General features: G+C 40.0%; 1 protein-coding gene across 4 annotated transcripts in view; it reads left to right on the top strand.

The window, feature by feature from the left end:
- Positions 1–1,325: 1,325 nt before the first annotated feature.
- Positions 1,326–10,000, top strand: part of LOC137975736 (inactive peptidyl-prolyl cis-trans isomerase FKBP6-like) — a 45,598-nt gene continuing 36,923 nt past the window's right edge. For 2 of the 4 annotated variants that reach the window (XM_068822912.1, XM_068822913.1), the window contains exons 1-2: positions 1,326–1,404; positions 2,428–2,462. The gene's annotated coding sequence lies outside the window, so the exon portion shown is untranslated. Of the gene's footprint in view, positions 1,405–2,306; positions 2,324–2,427; positions 2,463–10,000 lie in introns of those variants that run through there. The other 2 variants (XM_068822914.1, XM_068822915.1) reach the window with 2 other exon arrangements.

The following is a 10,000-nucleotide window of genomic DNA, read 5'->3' as shown; positions in this document are numbered from 1 at the left end:
TTGGTTTACTGGACTCTCTCCGTCCTTTGGTTTTGGTTTTACGACACTCGATTGAAACTCGCTCTATTATTTAACTGATTAGGTTTTTTTTAATAGTTCCCGCATAGGTTACGCTGAGCGCCCTATGTTGTGCTATTTTAGCATCCATACGTTTATCAACTGCTCATAATAATAATAATAATAATAATAATAATAAGAAGAAGAAGAAGAATAACTACATACAGTGGATTTACATGTAAAATAAGCACATATCATAAAACGCGTGAAGTAAGATTACGAATGTACATTTAATAGGTTTAAATTATCTTAGAATTAGTCTTGTTGTTCTTGGTATAAACGAGTTCATACATTTTAGTGCCTGATGTTGGTATTTTTACGTTAATTTGTTGATTTGCTCTGAGGCTATAGTTCCTATTTACATGCATGTGTACTAATAAATACTTGATTAGGGTGTTCAGCAGTGCTATATGTTCTTTCAAGTTCTCGTTTTGTGTACTGTGATCGTCTTTCATCTAATGATGGTAGGGTTGATCTAGCGGCACCGATGATGTCCAGAATCCTATTTTGTACACTTTGGAGGTCATCTGCAAGGTACTGGGGCAGTCCGCCCCAAACCGGTGACGCATATTCCAAAAGAGTACGAATTTTAGTTCAGTAAATTGTCGAACCGACTTCCAATAGCATTTCTTCTTTTCTGGTTTCTCGTAGATAGTGAATTCTTTTGTTTGCCTTTTTGACAGTTTGTTCAATGTGGTATTTCCAACCCAGATTATTTTGCTGCCATACTCCAAGTAATTTAAATTAAGGTACTTTTTCCAGATACGCATCTTTGATATGCAGAGCGTCGGCCTGAGTTGACGAATTCTGGAAAGAGATCGACATATTCTTTGTCTTTGTTGGATTCAACATCATGTTGTTTTCTACAGACCAGCTCTGCAGACATTCAAACACAGTACGATCATCTGCATATTTACACATCATTCCTCGTTCACGAAGTTCCTCTGGTATGAAATCAACGAAGTCGTCAATAAAGACGATGTTAAATAATAGCGGTAATACTACAGAGCCTTGTGGAACTCCTGCCAGACATGCTTTAGATGTTGGATAGTACACTTGTTGGGCTCTATTTTCCAGGAAGCATTGGATCCAGAGCCACAGATGTTTGCCTTTTTTTTCTGAGTTTGGACAGGATGAAATGATCGACCATGTCATGTCGAAGGCTTTGCTGAAATAAATAAATAAGGAATAGATTGCTTTTCTACCCCCTGTTGTCCCTTAATAGTTTGCGTGATAAATAAGAGCTAATAAGGTTGACCGACCATGTATGAAAAGGTATGTTGATTTTACTTGACTTTGAAGGCATCTTTGTTTAGGAACATTTTTGGACCTACCAAGGAAGGACAGGTAGCACATATATTTGTCTGAAATCCGTTGCAATGGTTTCTGTACTGGACTGACTAGTGCATGTTTATACAAACTGGGATATTTGCATTCATGCTTGCACAAATAATATCGTGAATAATAACTGCTAGCTCTTCAGCATAGCGTTTTATAGTCCATGTACTTATATTATCAACACCAGTTGTTTTACGAGGGTTGAGAGAAACTTCTTAACCTGTCCAATGCTTGGTAACTTTGGGGCAGCGTCTGGTAGTCCATCAGGATCAACCAAAATGATCCTTCCATGGTTTAGTGAAGATGTATTGAAGTTTATGTGCAGTAGAATGTTAAGTGTTCAGATGATAAATCGCTAGTATTTCGACCAGATTCATTTGCTCTGCAGAGGCTATAGATTGACTTAAACCAATTTGCTGGGTTTTTTGTTCGTGTTGGATTTGATTTTGATTGGTAGTAATTCAGCTTAGCCTTGGATATCCATTATGCGGCTTTGTGTTGTGGTTGTCTATGCCTCCCTTGCTATAGGCACGTTGTCTTTGCTTAATGATTTCTTTGATATGTGGAGTAAGCCACAGAGACTTGTCTCTAGGATGGATTTGTGTTGTTTTCATAGGCAATGTTTCGTCGAGAATAGTTGTCAGTTTTGAGTAAATATTTCCACCTTTTCATTCACGCCTTGGGCATTTAACACCTATGTTTGTTGAGGCAAATCGTCAACGCAGGGATGTTTGCTGGATGCATTGTTCTTACTTTTCCTATGATGGCTTTAATCTTTTCTTGTTTCTGAGGGTTTGCTAGAAGGCCATTGGTGATCTGATTTGCCAAGTGGAGGAAGCCTTGAATTGCAGGATTGTATAAGCTAGGCATATTGGAAGAATCCGATCAAGCGAATTTTTGCCGCGAATCGGTGCAAGAACAAGTTTGCGTAGGTTGAAATTTCCCCCATAAACCCTTGAGTTCAAGCTGGTTAAAATCTCCGGCTAGTAGAATACCTACTGATGGACTTTCTCTTAATGGGTCTTTCTGCAGGTACAGGAAAGCATTGTATTTTAGGGTCACTTGAGGTAAGTCTTTATTTGGAGTTGTTTTGTTTTCTGTCTTTTGTTTATTTTGTTTTACGTAATCTCTGCTCCTGTAACTGCAGAAGAAACCCTCTTAACAGATGACAGTTGATCATCTCTCTATCCTCCGCGATTGCTTTTCAATTGCAATTTACGATATTAAGGACTAGTCCAGTCTTCGTGGAGGAAAACGCTGTAGTCAAAGATTGGCGTCTTAATATACATTAATTCTTGGAATAATAACGAGGTTAGAATAGAACACAAGCTTGTTTCCGAGAATTATTATGATGCTGGCTTATGCTTATGTTAAGTGCTATAGGGCGCCAAATGTATTTTTATTATTTAAAGTGGTTATATGTATATAACCAAAACAAACGTGGTTAAAAGTAAGTAAACAACCAAAATCCGTCATTGGTTATTTAACAAATAACCAAAGAAATGAATATGGTTATTTCCTAAATAACCAAACTTAAAAACTGGTTATTTACAAATAACTAAAATTGACGATTTATTAAATGACCAAAAACTTAATTAATCTGGTTATTTAATAAATAACCAAAATATCAATCTGGTTATTTAGCAAGTAACCAAAATGGAAAACTGGTAATTTACAAATCGCTCATTTCACAGATACTGCATTAGAAAAAATATGGCTATTTAGTACAGAATTGGTTATTTACCTAATTTGGTATTAATATGTAACCACGTGGCCCATTTTCCCGCTCATTTCTCATCATACCTCCTTACTTATTTACAATTCACGGCTTTTCGAATACATTTTAAATGTTTCCCACGTTGAAAGCACCGTAAAGCTCGAACACAGGCAGGGTCAAATTAAAGAATACCTTGGCAGCCACAATTTGGACATTTCCTCTAAAAATATAATTTATGCTTGCTCCATTTGGGCAGGTGAGTCTCTGATTGGCGGAGATCACTTAAACAATTGCTCACCACACGCGTCCACCAGTGGTTTCGGGAGTAAGCGCTGGCTCATTTCCCGAATCGAGCCTACGCGATACCTGCCACAAGGTTGTCATATCGTTCCAATAGACCTTTCCACGGTTTTTGGCGCCATCTTGGTTGGGGGGCAAACGCATCTAAATTTACAGTAAATGTACGGGATTTTGGCCCACTTTGAACCGCTGTAGCGCCGCTAAAAAGAGACGGATTTCCATAGTGATAGTGTCTTTAAAAGACATTTATACTGAGATTATTTTCATGAAATATAAAGAACAGATTCAGGTTACAACGACCATAAACGAATTTTTACGATATTCCATACAAACCCTTCTAAAACCATCACGGCAAATTGCCGCGAAATGAGAAGCAACATGAGGAGATTCATCATTCGAATTTACGGACGTCATATCTTCTTTCATGGCCGGGAGGAAACGCAGACAAATGTTACAAGGTTAGATTGAACAACCTTTTTCTAATGTTTCTTGACACAAAGACTATTGTTGAGGAATTTAAATCTTTTCAACTTTAAAATATTTTGGAGTACTCGTTGTTCGCTCCACACAGGACGCTATGTTAGAACCTTCAGAAAGGCGAAAAGGAATCGGCTGATTACTTTAATGACGAAATTTTTCGGAAGAACAAATGTTCAGACCAAAACAATGTCCTAAAAATTTTCCGCCCTAATAAAGATGTTTTATGACGAATATTTAGCAAAAGGTGCAAATTACTGCAATTGTGACTACTTTAACCGACCACGACGGCAGACCGAAAGTGGCCGACAATGACCGCATTGGCTGTTGCTTCTGTCAAGTTGAAGCTGTACATGTAACGTTTTTCGATACTCAAACCAAGTCCCACTTTGTCAAGGCTAGCATTACAAGCCCAGAGAAAAATCCCCGCTAATTTTAACAATTGTGACTTGCCCCTTACCCCTGGAGAAATGCAGAGTTACAAAAGCCTAATTTCATGGCCATGTCCCCGTTACTCCCCCTGCTACGTCTTGGGGGTCGGGGGGCCGTGGTTTCAATTGACTAGTACGTTAAAGCTCACAATCCGTGGCCGACAGTACTGTCGACCAAAACCCTTGGAAACTCGAAAAATATGTTCCAGAATTATCGGAGTATTATAAAAGTTTAGAACCTCACGTGAAACAGTTACATTTGGAGAAAAAATCAGTGGTTTGACTCGATCCTGGAACGGTATTAGACGCGAGGCTCGATCCGAAATACTTGCCGCCGATCGAGGCAATGCATCTACTTAGTTACCTCGTGCTTGACACCAGTTCTTACACCAAAGAACAATTCTAAGCATGTAAATTCTTGGAGGTCTACAATTATTTGGTTTCGGGTTTTCTAGTAAATGTTCAAGAAAGCAAAATATCCGAGAAATATGCTGATACTGGAGAGGTTCAACCCAGTCAGAAAATGAACGATCTTCCGTTGCCAATTTTGTCGGTGCATTGCATAGGATGTAAAGCTGGTCTCGCTGAAACTTTTTCCCTCGTAGCAGGTGTATTATTTTACATTGAAGTCTGGTCAGTTTTGTAAAATAAACCATTTAGGTGACCATGACACTAAAGTTTCCATGTGAAGTGCACTCGTTGCTAAGTGTGTTCTTTGTTACCTAACACATTTTAAAACTGTTAATAAAACAATTTAAAGCAAATTAAGTTATTGCAGTCTCAGGCAATACCCAGGTGTCAGGTGTTACAGGTGATTGGTATAAGTTGGCATCCCAAATTGATCTTTTAACATCAGAACGTCTTCTTACTACAGGGTTCCACGACACCTGACAAATTTTTAAAACGACAATTTATAAAAAAAATAATTTCCAGTGTAAAAAAAAAAAGAAAAACAAGCGTAGGTATTCCAGATTGAGGGTCTTCACGCATTTTTCTTAAAGAACTAAAACTAGTGTAGAGCACTCGGTGAGTCGTAGTTGTAACACTTGTTTATTCTCCTGTTGAGACCATTTTGTGTGGCTAACCACACTTCACAAGGGAGTTTAATTTTACAATTACACAATAATATGTACAAAAACTGGTAAGTACATAAGTTTAGCTAAGACTGTGGGTCCCAAGTCATTAACATAACAAGTAATTTATTTTAATAAGAGTTTTAAAAAGACAATTGACAACTGTTATTAAGGTTGTAAACGGCAGTCTTGAACCAGAATTACCCTAGATCTCCCCTACTCCTGACTCATATATGATCCATTCCATATATCATTTCATCGTTGATTCATTCCTCACGGGAACATTAGAACCCACAAATGACCACCTCCCAAACATCAGTGGCTTCATAGCTCAGTTGGTTAGGTCGTCGCACGGTATCGCAAGGTCACGGGTTCAAACCCAGTTGGAGTCCTGAATTTTTCAGGCTTCTTTACGCAATTGCAAAAATTACGTTCACAACTGCGAAGGTCATAGCTTCACTTGAGTACATGATATTATTGGTTGCGTGGCTCATTTTTATGCGAAGGGAAAGAGCGGAAATAAGAAAGAAGTACAAATGAAAGAAGAAAAGACAAAAGAAAGACAAACAGAGAGGAGATAATGCACTTCATTGAACAAGCAAACACCACCCCACAATTAACTTTACGGATGAGATTTCAGATACAGAAACGACATTTCTGGATACAAACACTGGCATTTACAAAGGCGAAAGGTTCAAGAGCAATTCAGCCCTTCATGTGCGCACGCACTTCAAACCTACTGAAACATTTCAACGCTGGCACTTCTCCTCGTGCCACCCACCAGGAGTCAAAAAAGGCTTCGTCAAAGGCGAAACTCTGACTTCTCAGAACAAACTCTTTTAAAAAAATATTTGAAAAGCTCATCCAAAACTTTAAATCACGTCACGTAAAAGAGGTCATCCCAAGAATCTTGTTCTTTCGTTACACAGAACAACCCAGCAGTGACGAACTTGAAACAAGTCCTCATGAAAGACTGGCATTTAAAAGAGCAACAACCATTGGCTCAAAGAAATCTAAAAACCCGCCCTTCATATATTAAAAAATGAAGGCGGTCAATCAAATATATACTTGTGAGAGCCAAATTACAAAACTGGAAGGCTAAAACACGCGCTAGGGAGTCGTATAGGCCTATCACCCGGTACACTGCTAAATTAACTTACAATCGAGTTTAGCAAAGTGGCCAATATGAACAGATTCAATTACTAGTAATAATGGACAGTCAAGCATCATTTCGGTTTCAAAGCGAACGCTACAATTAAGGTCAATTGGATCATGAAGGTTGGTGGAACTGTTGTTGTAATTGATAACGAGGTTTGGACTTCATGCTGTGGCGTCATGACTGGGATCGGGATTGACCGATAAAAAACGTTCGGGATTTCGGGATGAAGGGAAAATTCTGGTCGGGATGGCGGGATTGAAGAACCCTATTGGGGACCCTCTACTGAATGATGAACGAATAACAAAAAAATCTAGTCAAATGGTACAATAGGGCTGTTTATACGAGATAAAATAAGCCGCAGCTTGCACTGGCCACGGCTTACGTAAGTCGCAAACACCCCGTTTAAATGGTACAAAATTGAAGTTCATGGCTTACTCCATCCGCAGCCAGCTCAAACCGCCGCTTATCCTGGCCTTGGGGTTTTGGGTTATGCTTATCTTGGCCGCGGCTTACCTTGGACGTGGAAGTGGTCATGTAAATGTACTCAAGTGTTGTCCGCGGCTTGCTCATGCGGTGAACGGCTCCTGCACATGCACTTGTTTTGTTATTATAGCCCAGACTTCCTTTTCGCTCCCGTCCAATTCCCCTGAAAAAAATGGCGAGCGCGAGCAACGAATCACGTATTACTAAAGAAAAAGATTCAGCAAAAAGCGAATGTGGAGTGCCCAGGAAGAGCTTCTCACTATTTGTAGTGGTATTGAAATTGTTAAGCAACTTGATAATTGCGTCACTTCAGCCAGTGTAAGTTTTGCAGCACACCGCAAGTGTTCGCTTTCGACTTCACTTGATCGATACTGGATTACATGTAAAACTTTAGTTTAGTAATCTTTCTTCGCTGGTTTGCTTATTCGAGCCATTTTATATCTTGTCTCACAGTCAATTACCCCAAAACGAGGCTTTAAAATAAATTACGTTGGACCATTTGGCCTCGAACTTAGCCGCGAACCATTTATACGAGCATTTCGTGTCTTATGTAAGCCGCACTCGTATAAATGGCCCAGTTCGCGTCTTATGTAAGCCCTAGCCTGTGTAAACCGTGGCTTATTTTCTCTGGTATAAACGGCCCTAATGTGACCACAAAAGTTGTAAGTGCAGCACAAACTCCGATAATGCGGTCTATCATTGGTACTTGGACTTAAGAGACACCGTAAGGATCTGATAAGACAAGATAATTTACTTAATGGCGAAGACGTTGGAAGTGTTTGCAAAATCTTCCACTGGCTCGTGCTAAAAACACTCGACAACCGGGTCATCCAATGGACCATATATGCATATTCGTATTCTCAGTATTGTACTGGAACTAGCTTGCAATGGAGGCTAATGCGGGGAAATCTTTTCAAATACAAATCGTTTTTAAAGAACCTTACTCAACCACTTTACATTGCACACCTTTGTTGTTGTTGTTAATATCCGGGAGTTTGGAGCGTCTACTTTCATATATGTGGGAGGCGCGGTGGCCTCCCTAACCCTAACCTAACTTCGGATCGAGTGGTCCGGGTTCGGGTCCTTGCCGGGGCCATTGTGTTGAGTTCTTGGGCAAGACGCTTTACTCTCACGGTGCCTCTCTCCACCCAGGTGTATAAATGGGTACCAGCGAATTTAATGCTGCGGGTAGCCCTGCGATGGATTAGCATCCCATCCCGGGAGGGGGTGGGGGGAGTAGAAATACTCTTAGTCGCTTCATGCTACGGAAACCTGGGATAGGCTCCGGCGTGTTGGGCCACTAGCTCGTAAGGAGACATTTTAACTTTTTACTTCCATAATATATGGGCAAGTGTCGTTGAGTTATTTTTGCACTTGAGAGAAAATTTGGAACAATTTTGTCAGGGAAATGTGAAAAACACTTCGAAGATCCTCGAGGAGAATTATTCTGTGAAAGTGAATGGATTTTGATCAGAAAAACAGCAGAATACCTTCATTTCGAGCGCTTTTCTTTTGAAGCGTGGAGCTACGTCTGCAGATCAGTATTCAATGTTTGACTTGCCTTGCCTCTTTTTGTTCAGTGCCGGCAGCCTGAGCGGAAGACATGCACACACAACAATATCTGAACTGAATTATCGATCCGACGGTGTATTTGCTGTTCGTAATTCCTTACAACGTAGTCCAAGAAGTTATTTCTTCGTATTCCAGAAATGATAATACATTAATTCTGATCGTTCCAGCCCTTAATCGAGGAATTCCCAATTTCCGTACTCTTCGCTAACATTCCAAGAGCAGATGGTTCAACAATGATTCCGTTTCCACTCGATAACATGTTTAGAAGAGCAAGTCATACATAAATAGTATTAGAAACTCAAGTTATAATAAAAATAGCTTATTCCCCAGTGGAAAATAGAATTATATAGCCTATTTGATGTCCGATGGAAACAGATTCCTTTACAAAGTCATAGAATTCAGAGTTTCAGAGACCCTGAAAATGGCGACTGAATTAATGTGGGCGCGCAATGTAAAGTGGGTGAGTAAGGTTCTTTAATATATTCCCCCGCATTAGCCTCCATTGCAAGCTAGTTCCAGTCCAATACTGAGAATACGAATATGGTCTATTTAAAACACTTAAAAAATAGAATGAGCGATTGTAAAATACGTCTTTCCTCTAACGTGTCCATTCCAGCCATCGCTAGACAAAAGTCCTAGGTAGCCGAGCAACCTAGATTCAGTATTCTGAATGCGGTAATACGTAGGATTTATAAAGAGAAATCATAACGTTTCAAGGAACTAGGCGCTGAATCCTCCGTAGAGCGGCTATCTTAGCACACGCTTTTTTGAGCATATTTGCAACAGGGACTTACATAACAAATCCCGATCCAAAGTAACGCCTATGATCTTGAGAGTTCGTTCAATTTCGATGGTCATGTCTCCGACAAAAAGGTTTGTATGGGTTCTGAGATTTTCCCATTATCATTGCCTGGGTTTTAGTGTGGATTTGCAGTGTGGATTCAAGTATAGAGGGGCCCTCATGTGCTGCACATTGAGTCGTGTCATCAGCAAACAAACGCAGGGAGGAAGATCCATCTACTGAAGTAATTGATGTCATTCACAAAGATATTAAAAAAGAAGCGGACCTAGAAGGCCCTCTTGCGGCACTCCACAGCGAATAGGTAGCCAGTCTGACACCTTCCCATTGCAATTTACTCGTTGAAAGCAGCATGAAAGATATGACCGAATCAGATTAACAGCAGAATCCTGAACACCGGAAGCTTTGAGTTTTGCTTCTAACACTAAAATTACTGCAGATCGAGTCAAATGCTTTGGATAGGTCAATAGCGACCACTGCCACAGCCTTTTCATTGTCGAGAGCCTGGCGCCAGTAGGGCAGAGCAGCAAGAATGCCCGCGCAGGAACCCAGACATGTTATCTGAAAAGATTGGTGCAAATACGTTGTATAACT

Source organism: Montipora foliosa, chromosome 11, assembly GCF_036669935.1.
Source record: "Montipora foliosa isolate CH-2021 chromosome 11, ASM3666993v2, whole genome shotgun sequence".
Classification (NCBI taxonomy): Eukaryota; Metazoa; Cnidaria; class Anthozoa; order Scleractinia; family Acroporidae; genus Montipora; species Montipora foliosa.
Note: the sequence above shows the minus strand (reverse complement) of the source record. Positions and strands in the feature narration are given on the sequence as shown.